We start from the raw sequence: 21,797 nt of genomic DNA, 5'->3' as shown, positions 1-21,797 counted from the left end.
AGCCAATAAAATGCTTGATGTGCATTCATGAGGACCTGAGTTCAAATCCCTAAGCTTGCCAAACAACAACAACAACAACAATAACAACAACAACAACGACAGCAACAGAAACTATGTGTGATGGTGTGTGGCTGCAGTTCCAGCACTGAGGAAAGTGGCAAGCAAGCTTATCCCAAAATGCTGAGTCATAGGTTCAGAGACTGATCCTGTCTCTTAAAACAAGGTGGACAGCTCCTGAGGAGCCACACCCAAAGCTGATATCCATATGATGTGCAAACACAGGCATCTGCATCTGTTCCTTATTTTAAAAAATCTCATGTATTTTTATTTTGAAGAATTTTACCCATACAGCTATGAAATTAAGATCATTGTTTATATTCTACTATAGAAACCAGATATGGCTGAAACCCTACATTTTCTTTCTTTTTTTTTTTTTGAAATCATTTTTTTATTTGAATTAGAAACAAGATTGTTTTACATGTCAATCCCAGTTCCCTTCTCTCTCCCATCCTCCCCTTCTACCCCCCAACTAAAACCCTACCTATCACCTATCCTTTCTTCTGTTCTTCCCCTGACTCAACCTTTCTGCTCCCTCATGACCTCTGCATCCTTCCTCTTCTTCCCTTCCCATTCTTGTAGCTCCCTTCCCCATTTTCCCTTGCTCTCAATTTGCTCAGGGGATCTTGACCCTTTCCCCTTCTACAGAGGACCATGAAACCCTAGATTTTCTTTAAGCCACATAGGTCTTGCACTAATTTAGAAATAGAAAACAGAAATTAAGTAGTTCTAAAAATTAAATTGCAAATGATTCTATAGTTTATAAGTATTTCCTTATACCCTTTCCTTTCTTGGGGGAATAACAATTGATAAGTTGTTAAAAAGATTAATCATGGAAAACTATTTGAGAATTAAAAATTTAAAAACATGGCTGCCCAAATGGACCAGCAGGTAAAGTTGTCAGCTGCCAAACCCAACAGCCTAAGCTCAGCCCCACAACCTGCATGGTAGAAAGAGGAGACCTACTCCTAAAAGTTGTTCCCTGACTTCCACAGATATAAGATCAACAAATAAAATGTAATTATTTTTAAATTAAAAATAAATTAACTTAAAAATGTTAAACAAAATCTTCAAAACTACAAAATAATTGTAAAATTTAAGTTATATGCCCAGAATATACTCCTGCCCTGGGCTACACACTGGGGCCCACAGTCCTGGCAGCTTTACTGAAGGCCAGAGTGGTTCTAGTGACCCTAGGGAAGATACTGCTCACCACTGGTTTGCTAAACCCTGAAAACCTGTCCTACCAACCCCAGACTATACCCCCACTTCTGGGTCCCATATCCCTACCTTGCAAAAGGGCTTCAGCATTACCAAAAGCCAGGCAGGATGTAGGAACCCTAGGTAAGATACCACCTACCACCACCTGACACTCTTTAAACCCACCCCAAAACCCCAGACTGCTGTTCCTCCTCTGGACTTCAAATCCTTTTCTACAATTTGCGAAGAAGACTGTGACTTTATGAGAGGCCAGGTCAGCTCTAGGAACCCCTACCCCTAAAAGCCCCAGAGTGGACACCCTTCTGGACCTGAAGATATGCTAGTCACTAGAACCCTTGGCCATTTAGTCCAGAAGACCAGAAAAGAATGAGAAAACAAGGAACAATACATCCATCTAACAAAGACAAATGCAGGAATCAATACCTAGACCTGTAAACAACCCAAATCCAGATTCCTAAATGTCAGTGTAAGAACACAATCAAAACAGAAGAGGCAATATGGCATCAATAGAGCACACATCAACACAACTGAAGCACAAGAAAATGACCTTAAAATATTTTTGAAGATGATAGATATCCTTAAAGGGGATATGAACAAATTTCTTAAAGAAATTGAGGAAACAATGAACCAAAAATGGAAGAAATAAAGAAATAAACCCCTAAAAGAAAACCAGGGAAAGACAAGCAAACAGATTAAGTAAACTGTTCAAGACCTGAAAATGGAAATAGGAGCAATAAAGAAAACACAAGCAAAGGGAATACTGGAAATGGAAAATCTTGGTAAGCAAAAATAGCAGTTACAGAATACAAGAAATGGAAGAAAGAATCCCAGGCGTTGAAGACACAATAGAGGAAATAGATTCATCTGTCAAAGAAAATGTTAAATCTAAAAAATTCCTAACACAAAACATCCAGAAAATCTGGGACACTATTAAACGTGTGAATAATAGGAATAAGAATAATAAGAATAGAAGGAAAAGAAACCCATCTAAAAAAAACTCCACAGAGAATATATTTAATAAAATCATAGAAGAAAAATTTCCCAGCCTAAGCAAGGACATGACCATGAAACCTACAGAACACTAAATAGATTGAATCACAACAGAAAATCCCCTTGCCAAATAGTCAAAACACTAAACATACAGAATGAAGAAAGAATATTAAAAGAAACAAGAGAAAGGGGCCAGGTAACATATAAAGGCAGACCTACTGTAATCACACCCAACTTCTCAATGGAGATCCTAAAATCCAGAAGGGCCTGGACTGATGTCTTGCAGACTCTAAGAGACCACAGATGCCAGCCCAGACTACTATACCCCAAATCTGTAAATCACCACAGATGAAGAAAACAAGATATTTCATGATAAAGTCAAATTTAAACAGTATCTAAATAGTATCCACAAACACAACCCCACAGAATGTACTAGAAGGAAACACACCTCAACATCAAAGACAGAGTAAAGGGTAGGAAATGTGTGTGTGTGTGTGTGTGTGTGTGTGTGTGTGTGTGTGTGTGTTATAAAGCCACAAAGTAAGTTTCAACAGATAACAACAAAATTGAAATAACCCCTTGTATCTTATTATACAACCATGGATTAAAGATGTATTTCAAGAAAAACAGAAGCAACAGAAAGCCTGAAAACTCGTGGAAACTGAACAATTCTCTTACTGAGTAACTGCTGGGTTGAGGAAGAAATAAGTTAGATACTTCCTAGAATTCAACGAAAATGAATACACAACATACCCAAACTTATGGGGCACAATGAAAGTGGTGCTAAGAAGAATGTTCATAGTACTAAGTGCCTTCATGAAGAATTTGGAGAGATATCAGACTATCTACTTAACAGCACACATGAAAGCTCTAGAACAAAAAGAAGCAGAGACACCTAAGAGGAGTAGATGCTGGAAATAACCAAACTGAAGGCTTTATAAATCTTTACCCTTCAAATGCTCACATCATCAAGTAAAGTCACAGTGAAGAGAGTATTAAAGATACATTTCAAATTTTACAAGGAAAAGATACGATGAAAATATTTCTTCCTTCTTGTCTCAAGACTGTTCTTGGGCAAAGCCAGTTGTAGCAGCAGTTCCAGAGGCTTATGCGTCTTTTACAAGAGCAAAAAACTCTTTTGCACACTTTTACAAAGGCCCAAAGGCAAATACTGCTTTATCATTTCACAGAAATTAATTAAAGGAAGTGAGGAATGGAAGCAATTAGAGCAAAGTGCTATGCATTGTAAAATACCTCCCAATCATTGCATCTAATTAAAAAGAAGAAATCATGACTTCTAAAGGTCTTTAATTATTGTAAAAGAAAAAATTAATTAGTAGACATTCTCAGCTGGACATTTAAGACTATCTTTGTGGTAAGTATCATTCAAGTAAGGAGCCCAGTGAAGCCAAAAATACGATGGATGGAATTTCTGAGAATAGAGGCTGCCGAGGGCTCTAGACAAATGTCCACTGCTCTTGTTGAGTCCACAAGGAAAATATGCTAACTTCTATGACTTATCATGCTATGTTATGGGGGTAAATCAGTCAGACCTGTGTTTACTGTGGATAGATACAGATTATTTTAAAAATTAGCTTCGTAAAATAATTTGCATTCAGTGTTGTGAACCCAATTTAAGGTCTTCCAATAGCTTGATGGTTTTCATTATAAATATGTACTATTTTTCCCAATGAAGGAATAGAATCTGCTGGTCATTGTGGTGTTTAATAATACTATGGCTATCATTATGTCCCTGGTAGTTCAACTTTTCTCAACACATCTTCACTATCAAGAAATATTCTTTGAACTTAGAATATTATAATATTCTCTAATTATATAAATAACCTATGAAAGTCAAACTGACTATAGAAGGTGGATTACATGTTTACAATGACAAAGGAAATCACCTCATTTTTTTAAGCGTACATCTATGGCAGAACACAGTGTTCATACAGGTAGCAGACACAGTATGTGCAGAAAGAGGTTCCAGGATCATCCATGGTTGCTCAAGTTGCTATATAAAGTGCTATAGCATTTGCATCTCACGTCTACTTGTCTTCCTGCATATGCTAAATCTCCTCTAGAGTACTCATAATACCTATTATAATGCAAATGCTTTGAGTCATTTTCTGTATTGCATTATTTGGAGGGATTAAAAAAATGACTCACCAGGTTTAGCACATCCTCAGTAGGCTGTTCATGTCCTCTCTCCCAATTTCAAACCTAAAGCTAGATGCATGTTGTGATACAGCCTTGATTCAAACTGCCTATAATGTGAGGCTTGGGAACATACTGTTTTTTTTTTTGTTGTTGTTGTTGTTGTTGTTCTGTATGAGACACAATGAACTTCGGTACCATTTAAAAACATTTCAATTAAATGTTATTCTTTTTTCTCCATTTTTAAAATTTAAATTAGAAACAAGATTGCTTTACATGTCAATCCCAGTTCCCTCTCCCTCCCCTCCTCCCCTGCCCCCCACTAACACCCTACCTATCCCATACCATTTTTAATCCTCAGGGAGGGTGAGACCCTCCATGGGGAATCTTCAGAGTCTGTCACACACTTTGGGATGGGGCCTAGGCCCTCCCCCATGTGTCTAGACTGAGAGAGTATTCCTTTATGTGGAATGGGCTCCCAAAGTCCATTCCTAAACTAGGGATAAGTACTGATCTACTACAAGAGGCCCCATAGATTTCGGAGGCCTCCTCACTGACACCCACATTCATGGGGTCCAAATCAGTCCTATGCTGGTTTCCCAGCTATCAGTCTGGGGACCATGAATTCGCCCTTGTTCAGGTCAACTGTTTCTGTGGGTTCCAGCTTGGTCTTGACCCCTTTGCTCATCACTCCTTTTCTGCAACTGGGTTCCAATTCAGTTCAGTTCAGTGTTTAGCTGTGGGTGTCTGCTTCTACTTCCATCAGCTTCTGGATGAAGGCTCTAGGATGGCATACAATTTAGTCATCATCTCATTATCAGGGGAGGGAATTTAAGGTAGCCTCTCCACTGTTGCTTAGAGTGTTAGTTGGTGTCATCCTTGTAGATCTCTGGACATTTCCTTAGTGCCTGATTTCTCCTTAAACCTATAATGGCTCCCTCTGTTATGGTATCTCTTATCTTGCTCTCCTCTAGTCTTCCCCCAGCTCAACCATCCTGCTCCCTCATGTCCTCCTCACCCCTTCTCATTCTCCTAGCTACCTCTCCCCTCCCCCATGTTCCAATTTGCTCAGGAGATCTTGTCCCTTTCCTTGTCTCCAGGGCACAATGTATGTCTCTCTTAGGGTCCTCCTTGTTTCTTAGCTTCTCTGGTGGTGTGGAATGTAAGCTGGTAATCCTTTGATCTATGTCTAAAATCCATATATGAGTGAGTACATATGGTATTTGTCTTTTTGTGACTGGATTACCTCACTCAGAACTGAGATACTACCATCTTACTCCTGTCAGAATGGCTAAAATCAAAAACTCCAAGGTCACTTTAGCTGGAGAAGATGTGGAGAAAGGGGGACACTTCTCCACTGCTTGTGAGAGTGCCAACTTGTACAGCCACTTTGGAAATCACTATGGCAATTTCTCAGGAAATGGCAATCAGTCTATCACAAGATCCAGCAATTCTACTCGTAGGCATATACCCCAAAGAAGCACATTCATACAATAAGGACATCTGCAATTATTATTTGTAATAGCCAGAAGCTGGAAGCAACCTAGATGCCCCTCAAGTGAAGAATGGATAGAGAAAATGTGGTACATTTACACAATGGAGTACTACTCAGCATAAAAAACAAAACAAAACAAAACATTGGAATCTTGAAATTCAAAGGCAAATGGATGGAACTAAACGTTATTCTTTTTCTTTTTGTTTTTCAAGACAGGGTTTCTCTGTGTAGCTTTGGAGCCTATCCTGGCACTGGCTCTGGAGACCAGGCTGGCCTCAAACTCACAGAGATCCACCTGCCTCTGCCTCCCGAGTTCTGGGATTAAAGGCGTGTGCCGCCAACGTCTTACCTAAACAATATTCTTAATAGACATATTTTTGGTAATTTTACATTGAAATAGAGACACAGTATGATGAATTTTTGAGCATCTACAGCCCACAGCATACAAACAGAAAGGAAGCTGCATTCCACCATGCTTCTATATGCTCACTCTTGTGGATTTGTGCTTTCTTTTCCATTATATGACTTGTTAGCATCATCTAAGGATTGTCCCACTCATCTCATATCTGAAGTCCAGATTCTTATCTAGCTCTATTTTTTCCCTTTCCTCTGCTCAGATTCACTTTGGACACATAAACCTGAAGTGGGTGTGAAGTTAGGAAATGGGAAAACCACTTTTCTAGGATTTTGTGATGGTTTGAATATAAATGGCCCCCATAAACTCATAGGGATTGGCACTATTACGAGATGTGGCCCTGTCGGAGGAAGTGTGCCAGTGGGGTAGGCTTTGAGGTTTCAGAAGCTCAAGCCAGGCCCAGTGTCAGTCTTTCTTCCTGATGTCTGCTGATCAAGATATAGAACTGTGGGGTTCTTCTCCAGCACCATGTCTGCCTGTGTGCTGCCATGCTCCTCACCACAATGATAATGGACTAAACACCTGAAACTATAAGCCAGTCCCAATTAAATATTTTTCTTATTAAGATTTGCTGTAGTCAGAAACAGGCACCCACAGATAAGCACTGAACTGTATTACTGGAATCCATTGTGGAGAGAGAGAGGAGAGATGAGCAAAGGAGCCAAGACGGGGCTGGAGAGACCTGCAGAAACAGTGGACCTGACCTACTGATAGCATGGAGACCCTATGATAGCTGGGTGAAACAGCATTGGACCAACCCAAGCCTTCTGAATGTGGGCGCCAGCTAGAGGCCAAGACAGTCTATGGAACCTCTAACAGTGGAGCCAGTCTTCATCCCTAGAGCACAAATGGACTTTGGGAACCCATTCCCTATGAACGGATACTATTGTAGCCCAGATACAGCAAGGAGGGCCTAGGCCCTCTCCCAAATGATTTGAGGGACTTTGAAGGTCCCCCATGGAGGGCCTCACTATCCCTGGGGGGGCGTTGGGGAGTTGGTGGGGAACATGGGAGGATGGGAGGGCAAGGGAATGGGGGGATGGATATGTAAATATGTGTAGTAATTAAAGAATAAAAGAAGTCAAAAAAGAGCATAGCATATAAATGTAAAAAAAGATTTGCTGTAGTCATGGTGTTTATTCACTGCAATAGAACTAAGAAAAGTGTTCATCACATAAAATAGAAAGTCTGCCTTTTAAACATATTAACTGTCTATTAGCAATCATATACCCATTGCAGAGTGTCTCATAAAAATGGAATTATACAATGTGTGCCTTTCCTTTCTGTGACAGAAACAACTTCCCTTTACTCTCACATTAGAACCCATTGTTTGCAAATGTAGTTTTACAAACTGCTACCATGTCTTGCTCTGGTGGCTTATGGTGTTTTGAGACTAAAATTTAAAGCTCAACCGAAAATGGGTTCTGTTTTGACAGTCTGTCCATATCTGTATCAGATCATGGTTATCTAAACATTGGGCTCAGCTGAGAGAAATCTGACATGCCTTTAGCCATGGGTAGGTCATCTTTCTTTATGATACCTGTATGATATGAGATCTTATTGTATACAGTAATATGCTCATAAGAACTTTAAAGGTAACATTTTATTTTCTTCTTTGAAGATTTTAGAAAGTCTGAAAATCAGGAGGGTGATAAAAATAGCCTTGTTAAGGGCACACTTGCATTCCAGGGTTACAGGTTTGCCTCTTCAGTAAGGAAAACAAAGTAATTAATGATGGAAAAAAATACAGAATTTGTGACCCCTTGAGGTCAAGAAGGTTGTTTCTTAAACACCATTTTGCTCTATTTATTTATTTAATATGTTTCTCATTTGGTTCATAACTTATATAAATTTTAAAAAGTACTTATCATTGAGTTTAAATGGCTTGGTCATTTTCATGAAGAAAGTCATATTGGCAATTTAATTTGTTGAGTAAAAAAAAAAAACTGTAGTTGACACGAGCCCATGTTTTCTTCAAATATTTTCTGCTTCATTGAAAGGAGTATAGAAAATGCCAAGTTAAAATTTGGAAAGCTTTACTAGCTCAACTGGGAAAAAAAATCTTAGGAGAAAGTTACTTCAATGAACTATTGGAATTCAAGTATCAGAATTATATATTGTATATGATGCATACTTTCAAGGATAATGCATCACTGTGATAGTGAAGGGGCAAGGGGAAGGGATGGCCTTCCAGAGGCAGTGCATTAAGACATCAGTTTCTTCCCCTTAAGGAATTTTAGATTGCTGCTAGATGGAGATGGTACTGATGGCTCTAGTGAGACAAGTAAACAAAAAAAAAATGATTCTAGATGAATTTAGATGATTATTTTCTTTATTCAGTTCCTTAGTTAGGAAGTTGAGAATGGGATTGTGGGAATACTGGAATTTTGAACATGAGGTTTTTAAGGTTATTTGCAGAAAAGTAAAGGTTAAATTAAATGAAATAGAAGACAATTTCTGGCTAGCCCAGGCCTTTCAACTTCCTCTGTGTAATTGCTATTATAACCTTGTTTGTAGTATATTTTGCATCCTCTCCAATGCCAAAGCAAATGAAGTCATATTTATCACACATACATTATGGAAATGGGGACCCAGGCATATTAGAACAGAAGAAATAAAATCTACCCCACACCCCAACATACACCTGTGTGGGTCCTCCATGTTCATAAGATTTTATTATTTTATCCATCTTGTTTTTGAGACAGAGTTTTGTGTAGCTCAGGCTATCCTTAAAGTAAGTTACTAGGTATCCAAGAGTGACCTTGAATGCTTGATCCTCCTGAGGGCTGATATTACAAGTGTGTACCACCTCATCCTTCAGGTTCATGCTTTCAAATGGTTAAAAGACTAAACTTATTTGAAGCAAATATTGTATAACAGTTCAAGTACATTAATGAGTAACAGTTAACCACATCCAATTAACTTGGCCACGATCAAATAGAAATTTATAGCTAGAAGCTGGACTGGGGGTTGTGACTACATCCTCAGTGTCAGCAATAAAAGTGCTGTGCTGACAGCTGCCTTAACTCTGTGCTGTGTAGTGTCTCCTGTCCTTTAAAAGAATCTTTGGCTGAACCTATAGCTTTCCCCACCAATGATCAAAGAACACCAGGCAATCGAAAACCCGTAATTACTACTTGGCACTGAATGAGGGAGAATAAATATTCAGCATGGGAACTTGGCAATATCTCATACAGAAATAAGGTATCAGAGTGAACTTGCTACAGGACTTGGCTTCTGTCAGATGGGTTTTGGAAGACTTTATGATTTTGGAGTGAGTTTAAGGAAGTCAAGCTTTTCTCTGTATTGGACACTATCAGAAGATGATTATTCAAGGAGCAGATGTTGTCTTAGTCTGTGTTATGCTGGTATCCTGGACCATACACTTCATGATGAACAGAACCTATGTGGCTCATAATTCTGGAGAGACTGAGGGGCCATCTCAAGTAAGACTCTTCTTGCATCAGCCATGGAAGAAGGCAGATCATGAATGAGAGTGAGAACAAGATTGAAGATCAGATTGGCTGATGGGTTCCATTTTACATTCCACATTAACCCACTCCTGAGAATGGGGCCCCGGGATCTGAAGCCCTTCTATGAGGGCCCACTTGTATTGCTGCATTCAGGGTTCAGTTTCAAATCTTCACCTGTAGTGGTAAAACAGTCTTTCTGGAGGATGTGCTTGCCTGAGCTGGGATAAAGCTGTCACTGGTAAAAAAAAAGCAGCAGTGACTCATATTAGCCAAGAGAGAGGCTACTTGGGACTTAGTAGTTTGCATGGTGACTTTGTTTTGTCTGTGATTAGAAAAATAAAATAGGCTTGTTAGTCTTGACTTTATCAAAATTATGGGACAACTCTGTCCAATGCTGACATTCCGTGAAGTACACGTGATGTGAAAACACCTTGTCTTGCTGATGAGAATAATGAATAATGAGAAATAATGAATAATGAATAATAATGAATAATGAATAATGAATAATGAGAAACAGCCCAGGTCACAGCAATTCCAAACCAAGCTGGTGATTCTAGAGTGGCTTTGAGCAGCCAGTTACCCCTTTTCTCTTTGTAGTCATTACATTTATTAGTCTAGTCCATGCAATTTACATCCCACCCTTCCTAGTTTAAGTCTGATTTATTGTTTAGGGACCACTGTATAACCATGCTCACCTTCATTTTGATGCTCCCCCGTAGTATACTCATTAGTTTACCTGAACTCCTACAGAGCTTGGTCAAGATTTCATTCCTAGAAGAACACTTTCAACCCTTCTCTCCTTTATACATCCAGCAACCAAACTTGTAAACTGGGACCATGCTTATGTATGTTGTCATTTCTCTTGGATTCTTTTCTGTTGGGAGCCAAATCTCAGGGCTTGGCAAGAGATCCTAGGCCATGCTTGGCAGGCCACATAGTTAACATTTACATACCAGCTCCTTAGAACCTCAGCTCAAGAAAAGAAACAACCTGACCCAGTCCTCCACCCACAGGCTCACCTAAGCAACTCTTCCTGGACCTCTTACTCATAAACTCTTTACCCTGTCAAACATCCTCTTTTTGGCTTCCTAATATCCTGCCTATACTAATACCTGCTGCACAAACAACCCATTCTACCCCTCCCCATATCCTGTTCTGCCAACTATATAAGCTAGACTGAGAAAAAAGTAAAGTTTGCCACTTGATCAGAATCCTGTCTTGTGGTCGTTCTTTTTGGTCTCTTGTCGCCATTCCCTATCCCTGACTCTCTTGCCTCAGGTTGACGTCCTGCAGGTCGGGACACTTTTCCATCCTGTCCAGATATGACCTGGGCAGATCAGACAATGATTTGTTTAACTAGAAGCACAGTAAGGCCAATGAGTGCCTTTATTCTTTTCCTGGAGCCCCATCAGATTCAATGCATGGTACCATCAAGGACAACTGGTGGCTCCTGATTATCCCACAGATAAGGAAAGAAAACATGCAACACTCCTCATCAGGCTCAGTTTGACACTATTTATTAAGTCAAATGCTTATATAGATTGTTGGAGGAGTGGTGGAATTGAGGGAGGGGCTATGCAAGCCTGCTTGGTGACTGCTTAGTAAGTCCCAGGGTTGGTATCTACTGGTTTTTGGAACCTAGTTTCAGAGTCAACACTATTTATTTATTATATTCATTTATGTACTATCTATTTGAGCCATTGTCATCAATTTTAGACCAATGAAGAAAGTGACTAGAAATGTGTTCTATAGGATTTCAAACAAAATTTCTAAATTTCTTTAATTATCTAAGTTCATTTATGTATACAATATCTATGCTAACTATAGATATTATCCCAAAATTTATAAAAGTTTATCTAGTTGGGCTAGAATCCAATCAAGACAATCCAGTCTTTGGCTCTGTCTACCTCATATGCAGGCACTGAGAAAACTTTGTAGTAATTTTTAGAAACGAGTACAGGGATTGATGAATTATGTCTGATGGGTGTGGGACAGGACAGTGGAAGCATGCCATTGCGTTACATTAGACAATGCTTGTTCACACTCGTAGGAATGTTATGCTGCTGAAGGCAGTAAACTGTTAAGGAACGTTTTATAGGATTGGCATTTCTATTCATTCAATTCATAATTATTTTCCAACCAATAGGAACACAAGAAATGAGTCCAATATAAAGGACAAGGCAATACTAACCAATAGTTACTGAATAAAATGATAATACAGAAATAATACATAAGATATAGTTACAGCTAGCAACTTCAAGTTCAACTTCAGTTAAAAGTGGAAGAACTTTTTCAAAATTTTAATTTATTTTATTACCAACTTTCTGAAAATTCTACAGTGTCTATACTTTTATGGAGTGAACTATCCAACAAAGAAGTTATGTTTCAATAAAGCTGTTTCTATTAAAATATTTTGCTTTATTCGTTACCAGTGTGTGTGTGTGTGTGTGTGTGTGTGTGTGTGTGTGTGTGTGTGTATGTGTGGTGTGTGTGTGTGTGTGTGTGTGTGTGTGTGTGTGTGTGTGTGTGTGTGTGTGTGTGTGTGTGTGTGTGTGTGTGTGTGTGTGTGTGTGTGTGTGTGTGTGTGTGTGTGTGTGTGTGTGTGTGTGTGTGTGTGTGTTGTGTGTGTGTGTGTGTGTGTGTGTGTGTGTGTGTGTGTGTGTGTGTGTGTGTGTGTGTGTGTGTGTGTGTGTGTGTGTGTGTGTGCGTGTGCGTGTGCATGTGTAATGTACAGGGCAAGCACACATGCCATGGTATAGCAGTGGAGATACAGAACAACTTAAAGAGTCAGGTGTCTCCTTCTCCCTTTATGTGTGGGTTACAAGGATTCAACTCAGGTCATTAGGTCTATATCAATGGGTGTTGAGCTTTTTTTTTTTCCTACTGAACCATCTGCCATCTCTTTGGCCTCTAGAAGTTTTTAATTACAAAACATGCTTGGGTTGTTAAAAGGATTTTTTTATTTTTCATGTAACATTTAGAAGTATATTTTTAATAGTCTTTAAAGTATATCATATGTTTTTTTTTTATACTGACTAAAATATTGAAGCCTGACAAAGGTAAGACTCCACTGACCGAGCAGAGGTATTGAACTATCATTCATGAAGAAATTAGATGAAAGAATCCAGGAATTTAAATGGTATACACAATAAAACTAGCTAGGAAACTATAACAAACAAAAGTCCCTTTCTTGTTAGAAGGAGAGATTATCAATGCAATAAGCTCCAAAACAAAACTATTTAAGAGCTTAAACCTGTCAACACACAAAAGAGAAGAAATGAACTCATCTCCCTTAGCACTCACAGCCAAGAAATTTTGGCACCATAATCTCCTTGTTTCACTGGTTAGAGAAGAACATTGAGTATGTTCAGAAAATGATGTCTTTTCTGCATTTAGGGTTTTTGAAGTACCAACAGCATCACTGGTATTTACACTGTATTAGAGGACAAAAACAAGTAAAAAAAAAAAAAATCTTAAAAAATCGTATTCCCGTAGGCACTTGGAATTAAACCATCAACCATTCTGTGTCAGTAATAGCTGGAAAGAGGAAGCAGGTACCCAGACTATTGTAAGAAGATGAGCCATAATGCATATGGAACATTGTTAATGTAATGAGAAGACTGATATGAAATGAAATCTCATAGTTAATTGGTTACTACCCAGAAACGATTTCAATTTAAATTACAGCAAACAAACCTTCAAATACAGGTTTTTAATCTAAAAAGAGCCTAAGTACTGAGCAGTACAAAAATATATTTCATATTTGGAAATTTTGACTTAATCACATTTCTCTGTGTAAGTTGATGTATGAGTGAATGAATATGCTCATTTTTGTAAATCCCAGATTCCAGGCTGGGAACATGGTCATTCCCAAGTCAAGACACTCACAGTTTTAGGTCTTTGGCTTTTAGGAAGTGAGTAACCAAGTGTAACACTAAACAGAAAATTTGCATTTTTCCTACCTGTAAGTGTCACTTGAAATTAGGAATAGGTCAGTTTAAGCAGTGAAGTACGTGTGATCTGTAGGCAAAGGCATTTGACTTTTTGCTCATATAATGTCAGTATTCAGTTGTATAATCTAGAGCAAGATCATAAGCCCTGTACAACTTAAATTTCAAATCCGTTCAGAGCAATTCCATTACTTAAAAATAGAATTATTGTGGGAGATAATTACAACCATATCTAGGAGACAGCAAGCATAGTCTAGGGTACACAGTAAGTGCACAATAAATGCCAGCCATTCCACTAAATTATCAAATAGCTTCTCTCCATTCTGGTAAAGTAATAGAGTGCGGCTTATACACAAACTTTTTGAATTGTATAATTTCTAATTTCAGCTCACAATAAATCCTTCACATATATTTTGATTTGATAGGAGTAAGCTTACACTATCAGAAAAGTGAAAATCAAAACCACTATATACTACTCCATATAATGATGCTAAAATATCTTAAAAAGTCGAGTGTTGAAGAGAAATTAGGACAACTTACACATACTTCATGGAATTGGAAATGGTGCAACCATTTTGGAAAATAGTTTATCAGCATTGCCAAAGGTTTAGCACAACATTATCACATGACCTAACAATACCAGTCATAGATTTATATGCCCTACAGGAGAGAACACAGTCACAAAGGCCTACACAGAAATTTCCATAGTAGCATTATTTACAATAACTGAAATGTGGGCACAACTCAAATTTTCATTAAATAGGAGATTCATGAACACTGACAACAGGTGCTCCTATCCAACAGAATGTTCTCCGGTAATGAAACAGAATTATGTAGGACACAAATGACACTAAAAACAGTGCAAGAATAAAAAGCTAGTCCACATATTGAATAATTCCATTTATATTAAATTTTCTGAATAGGCCAATGAACGGAGACAGAAAATAGATTAATGTTTGCCTAGGGCTATGGGGTTGAGGTGGGAATGATGAGGGGTGACTGCTAATAAGCAAGATGTTTCTTCCTGGAATGATGGAAATGTTCTAATATGATAATTGCTATACAATTCTGTGAACACAGTAAAAGAAAACGCCATGCAATTATACATTTAAAATAACTGCAAAATTGATGATATCATGAATTCTCATAATACATGAGCACATAGTGAATTATCCTAGTAATATCTCGACCTAAGCTGCTTCTGACACCAGGCATTAGAAGATCCTTACTGTATACTGCAGCATTTGTTTCTTTCAGTGCAACTAGCTCTGTTGTGGTGACTGCACATGCCAAGCCTCTTTTGGGGCAATTAGCATCTTTTTGGGGGGGAGGTTGACATGTCTGATACACTATAAAACTTATTTTAAAATTCTTATTGTTTTATTTATTAATTAATACATTATTCATTTCCAGACAGTAAAGTAAAGTTAAGCATCTTTGAGCTATCAAGAAATTGAAGAAGATTCCCCAAATAGAGGTTTCTCACGGGTTTTGTGGGGATTCATTTAATCATCTGCTGACAGCACAGAATTCTATTTAGCATTTCAGGTGGCATGCATCTCAGCTTTAGGTGCTTTTATATACGGAAGCTATGTTTTTCAGTTTATCAGTGGATTTACTCTAATTCTGCAATGGTCAATCCCTTCTGGAAGAAAGAAGCATGGTCAAGTGGACAGACAACACTGTCTCTTATTTAATGCAAGGAAAGAAGGTATATGAAACCATCTCTCTGTATATAATAAGAGTTAGATCTAAGTTCTTCAAGGGGATAAAAATCTACAGATCCTTAAGGCTCTTCCATAAAGTGTCATAAAATTTCCTTATGAGCTATACAATCCTCTGGTGTGCTTTAATCAACTCTGCACCTAGTCTATCTACGGAGTTAAAACATGGACATTCCAAATGGCTTTGCCTACGACCTGTCTGCTTCCACTTCAGAATTCTTTGCCAGGATTGCTGTGAACTTCAGTGCTAGTTCACTTTAACAAGGCACCACTATATAACATCCTGCTGGAGTTTAAGTAAACACAGCAACTCATCATTCTAATTAAAGGAAAAGGAGGAAATTTCCACTAGTCTTGTGTCAGAATTTTTACCCTTGTTGTGAGACATGCATGTGGTTGTGGATCTTGCCTCCCCAAACCCTAACCTCGGCTTTGCTGAAATGTGCTTTAGTGAAAAAGTAAGTGCACCTTGGTATCCATGAAAAGTGAGCATGAATTAAGTTTTATATTATAGATCTAAGGCTATCTTGGCTACATTTATAAAAAAATGTAATCATTTACTTCTAGTAGATTATTTATATGCACATATAGTCTGCCTGCATTCCCATCATTCTTGTCCTTTATTCTTGACAAAATGACTGATTAGATGGGTTTCCATTTCTATACCTTTCATTTATCTTCAATCTCTCTCATAAATGTTGAATTAAGCAGGTTTTATGGGACTTATCATAAATTGTAGTTTTCATTGAAACTGACTGTGACAGAGTAGGTTTCTACACTTTCAGCTTCAATAACAGTGACTCAGAATTTCTGGGCACTAAACAGGAAGGTTCTCATACTATGAAAATCATGTATCAGTCCTGAAACTATTTGTATGTGTTTTCCCATATGCCTCTCAAATTCATTAGAACTTAGAGAACTCAAGGGAATGACTAGAAAACAAATCATTACTTATAAATAGGAACTAAGAAGGATAAATGTTTTTCCTGCTATAGAAATAAGACAACGCTGCCTTTCAAAAACATTTTTTTCAAAAGATATTTTTAAATGTATTTTTTATTTTCTGAGATTTTAATATAAATATATCACTTTCTCCTTTCTCCCAAACTGACCTATGTATCCCCTGCTCTCTTTCAGTTTTATGACCATATATATATATATATATATATATATATATGTATGTGTGTGTGTGTGTGTGTGTGTGTGTGTGTGTGTGTGTAAATATATATTCCTAAATATTTAAATACAATCTGTTTACAAACATGCCTGTCAAAAGATATTTTTGACAGTTATCATATGTTGGGCACTCATCATAGGTCAGCTAGTTCATGTTTCAAGTTATTTCATACTTAGAGTGAACATAATGGCTAAGTGCAGTATTTAGATAAAGTTAGGTTGAGTAACCTTCCCAATATCAAATAAACCACAAAATGTAATTACAACTGAAGGAACTATTAGAGTTCATGTATTGTATGTGTATGAGTGGCTCTCTCTCAAGGGATTGTGTGCTAGAACTTTGGTTTCCAGTGTGGTTATATTAGGAAGAGGTGGAATATTTAAGGGAGTCAGACAATAGGTCATTGAGGTACAAATCTGTATTAGAAAAATAAAGAGATCCAAAACATTTTTTGAGACTAGAAAGCTTCCTCAACAAATGATGCTGTAGAAATTGGATATTCATATATAGAAGACTCAAAGTAGATCCCTCTCACCCCTCCTTTCTGCCAGTACAGTAATCAATTCAAAATGGATCACATACCTTTATGTAACATTTGAAACTTTGACACTATCAGAGGAAAATGTATATACTTTAACGTATAAACATAGACAACAGCTTTCTGAATAGGACTTAAGAAATAGCAAGAATTAACAAGTTTTAAAAAGGGGATATGGAACTAAATAGAGAGTCCTTAAAAGATGACGTTCAAATAGCCGAGAAACTTGTAAGAAAATGTTCAACACCTCTAGCCATTATGTAATGCAAATTAAAACTCTTGCAGAGAATGTAGTTTCAGTTCCCAGCACCCACATGGTGTCTTATATCCAACCATAACTTCAGTTACAGGGGATTTGATGTACTTTTTCAAACTCCACAGGTATCAGCCATGCATGTGGCATACATAGGTACATGTAGAATACTCTTATGCATAAAATAAATAAATCTGTCAAGAATCAACATCAAAGAGCTACTTGGTATTTCATCTTACCCCATCAAAATGGCTCAAATGGAAAAAAATATTGCTCTGATGGCATGGACATGTGGAACACTTGCTCATGACTCGTGGGGTGCCATAGTCACTATGGAAATCAGTGTGGAGGTTCTTCAAAATGTCTTAAATAATCCACCACAATATCCAGAAACCTGGTTTTCTATATATATATTTGAATTACAAACAAGATTGAATTACATGACGATCCCAGTTCCTTCTCCCTCCCTTCCTCCTCTACCACCCCCCAACTAAACTCCTACCTGTCATATGTCCTTTCTTCTAATCTATACCTGACTCAAAATTTCTGCTTCCTCATGATGTCTGCATCATTCTTTTCTTCCCTTCTCACTCTCATAGCTTCCTCCCCCATCTTCCCATGTTCTCAATTTGCTCAGAGGATGGTGACCCTTTCTCCTTCTCCAGGGGACAAAGTTTGTCTCTTTTAGGGTCTTCTTTGTTGCCGAGTATCTCTGGCAGCAGACACCTGGCTTTCATGGTAGTAGTTTGGTAGTAGTTGGAGAAAAGGACATAGGATACAGGTTGGTAGATGGTGTGTATGTGGATGACAGGAAAGTTTTAAATAGAGGGTCAGCAGATACTCCATTCAATAGCTGATATTTAAGGAAGATATAAGAGAGATGAGGCAATCAGTGATGTTGATTTTAGGTTTTAGAAATAGGGGACACCAAATGTGAGGCACTTGAGGAATGTAGTAGAGTGAGCAATGGATAGACTAGACAAAGAAGTGGCAATGAAACCATTTTACACAGCCTTTTGATGTTCATTACTGGCTTATATCTTTGAGTCCTTGGTTTCTAGCTTGTAGTTCTGAATTTGGAGGTTGTAGAGTTTAGACTGTAAGGCCTAGATGGAGAAGTATGTCCTTGTGGCAGAGATTTTGAAGGTTATATGTATCTTAATGATCCTAGCTTGCTCTTTTTGCTTCCTAGTCATCTATAAACAAACATCAGTCATCTACCACTTACATCTACCACTACTTTGTTTTGACTACAAGCAAATGGTCAAACAAGCATAGCAATAACCTTATGAAATCTTTTATCTCTTATCTCAAATACACTACTTACCTTTAAGTAGTTTCAATTAGATATTAGATATTTTGTTACAGTGACCACAGAGTTAAGCAATACATGACTATTGTAGAAAATAGCTCTCTGGGACTAGGGAGATGCTCCCATCAACAAAGTATATGCTTCACAAGCATGAGAACTTGAGTCCAATCTCTGACCTTACACAGTATGTTGGGTGTGGTGATTCATGCTTATGTGCTAGACCTGGGAAGCAGAGACAGGGAGATCCTTGGGGATTGGAGTCTAGCCTAGCCTAGCCTAGCCTAGCCTAGCCTAACAGGTGAGTTCTGGTCCCACATGAGATTCTGTCTCAAAAGTGAATGGCTCCTGAGGAATGACACTTGAGATTAACTTTTGATCTCTACACATAAAGACACAGATGTATTACAATAAATATTTCTGCCAAAAGCTGTCTGAGCCCCACCGCCACGTGTGTGCTTTATGCCAGACACCTGCCCGAGTTAGGCCCAAATGAATACACAGAAACTTGTATTAGGTTCAATGCTGCTTGGCCAATGACTAGGATTCCTAATCTGTTAGCTCAATCTCAATTATCATACATCTATATATTTTATAAGACTTATCTTATCGGACGCCTTATTGGCGTCCCTCCTTGATGGTGGATCACATCGTGCCGCTGGAGCAGGCGAACAGGAAAAAGGGCCCTTCCTGGTTCTCCTTCGCTTAAATATGAGTCTCCTTGCTATGTCACTTCCTGCCTGGATCAGCACTTCTCTACTACATTTCCCAGAATCCTTTTTGACTCCTAGTCCTGTCTACTTGCTGTCTCATAGGCCAAACAGTATTTTATTTAACAATCAATAAGATAAACATACACAGTACATTCCCCATCACAGATGTACAGGGAGACACACATAAAAATAACAGGAAAATAGAAATTAATTCTCTGCCCAAATAAGGAAGTATTGGAAAGTTTCTGTCCTAGAAATAACATGCTACGATGTTTAATCTTCCATGTGGTAGCAGAGAACCAAGGAAATAATCCATAGGAATTTAAAAATTCAGACTTTATATATTACAACAAATACAATTGCTCATCCATATCCATTGCTGCTGTGTTCACAATAGCCAGGAAATAAAGCAGCCTAGGTATCTACGAGCTCATGAATGGGTAATAAAAGTGTGGTATTTTATGTGATATACTCATAAAACAGAATATAAGAAGAACAAAGTTTGAATGTAAATGAATGGAGCTCGAAACAACCACTTGGTTTTGTTTTGTTTTTATTTTCCATTTTTACATATATACCTTTTTATTTTTTATTTATTCTTTTTTTTTTTTGGTTTTTTTAAGACAGGGTTTCTCTGTGTAGCTTTGGAGCCTATCCTGGCACTTGCTCTGGAGACCAGGCTGGCCTTGAACTCACAGAGATCCACCTGCCTCTGCCTCCCAAGTGCTGGGTTTAAAGGCATGCACCACCAACGCCTGGCTTAATTTTTTATTTTAATTAGGAAGAAAATTATTTTACATGTCAATCCCAGGTCCCTCTCCCTCCCCTCCTCCCCTGCCCCCCCAACTAACACCCTACCTATCCCATACCCTTTCTGCTCCCCAGGGAGGGTGTCATCAGAGTCTATCATATCTTTTGGGATAGGGCCTAGGTCCACCCCCATGTGTCTTGGCTCAGGGATTATCCCTCTATGTGGATTGGCCTCCCAAAATGAGAAACTTATTTTGTAGCAGATGGCATTTTTCACAGATACCCACAACTGGTCAGCATGCAGAGGATAAGAGGTGCTGTGTATTCAGCCCTGAATGGGACATCTATAATACACCCCCAACCCCTCGAGGCTGGCATCTTCATGGAAGAGGGGAAGGGAAGACTACAAGAGCCAGAAGTGGTGGATAGCTACCAGGAAACATTGTATTCCAGACAAAACAGGACAACTGTAAATATTAGCATACTGCAATTGTCACAGCTCACATAAGATACGCTCAAGCTCAAGCCAGCAAAATTCCAGAACAAAGACAGGAAGGGTGTCATGAAGTCCCAGTCCTAGATGAGGAGCTATTTGCATTTGACAGCTGCTGGTAGAGGAAGAGTCTGTTTTCTTTAAGGTTGACTATATTCCAGGGTAGTCTCTGCTTCCAAGATTCTTTGGGCAACACAAGATTGACTTGATAGATTAGAAAATGGAAAGGACATGAAGTTGAGTGGAAGGGAAGTAGAATTAGATCTAAGATGATTTGGGGACTGGTGTCATTGCAGAGGAATGAAGCGACATGACATTTGCCCTTGTTTTTCAGAGCAGGGAGCCAAGTATATTACCTTTTACATAGCAGGTAAAGAATCATGTGCCTTACTTCAGGATTTAACCTGTTGAATACAGCACTACACCAACACTCAATGCTGAACACAGGTAAGAATGTTATCCAGGAGGCTGTTAACAATGAGGAATGTTTGAAATCAGGGCCCTTCCCAGGATTCAAGGATGCTGAGCAAGCTTTGGCCAACACATTCTGGAAATACTTAACTGAATTTCTGAAAATGTTCTGTTCCCTGCTTTACTATTCTCTGTGGCTGACAGCTGGGATCCTCATTATGGGATTGTTAATATTTCACTGAGCCTGGCAAAGTGCTGCTCCCTGCAGGATGGAGGCCATTTGAAACTTTGCCATTATATGCATGGAATGCTAGCTAGCTATTTCTCTATCACCCTTTTCTTATCTAATCAGTAGTGAACCATTGCCCACCAGAGACATGGTCATGTTTAAGTGGGCATGCCAGACCTTACCAGCGCCATGCAAAATTTTATTAAATTAGTAGGGGAAAATACATACTCTTCATAGGTGGCAGGCAGGGACCAACACCCTGTAGGTATCCATGTGTCTTCAAAATGTAGAATTATTTATTCCCCATGCTGGCAGACTTTCTAGAATCCTGGAAGCATGACTTCCATCTCCTCTTTCCATTATTACTGACATAATACAAACATGAAAATAGTGAAAGTTTTTGCCTAGGAGCAGGTAGGAAGTCTAATCTATGCCACCCCTG

This window comes from Cricetulus griseus, chromosome 8 (assembly GCF_003668045.3).
Source record: "Cricetulus griseus strain 17A/GY chromosome 8, alternate assembly CriGri-PICRH-1.0, whole genome shotgun sequence".
In the NCBI taxonomy this organism is placed as follows: domain Eukaryota; kingdom Metazoa; phylum Chordata; class Mammalia; order Rodentia; family Cricetidae; genus Cricetulus; species Cricetulus griseus.
This window is presented reverse-complemented; position numbering follows the sequence as displayed.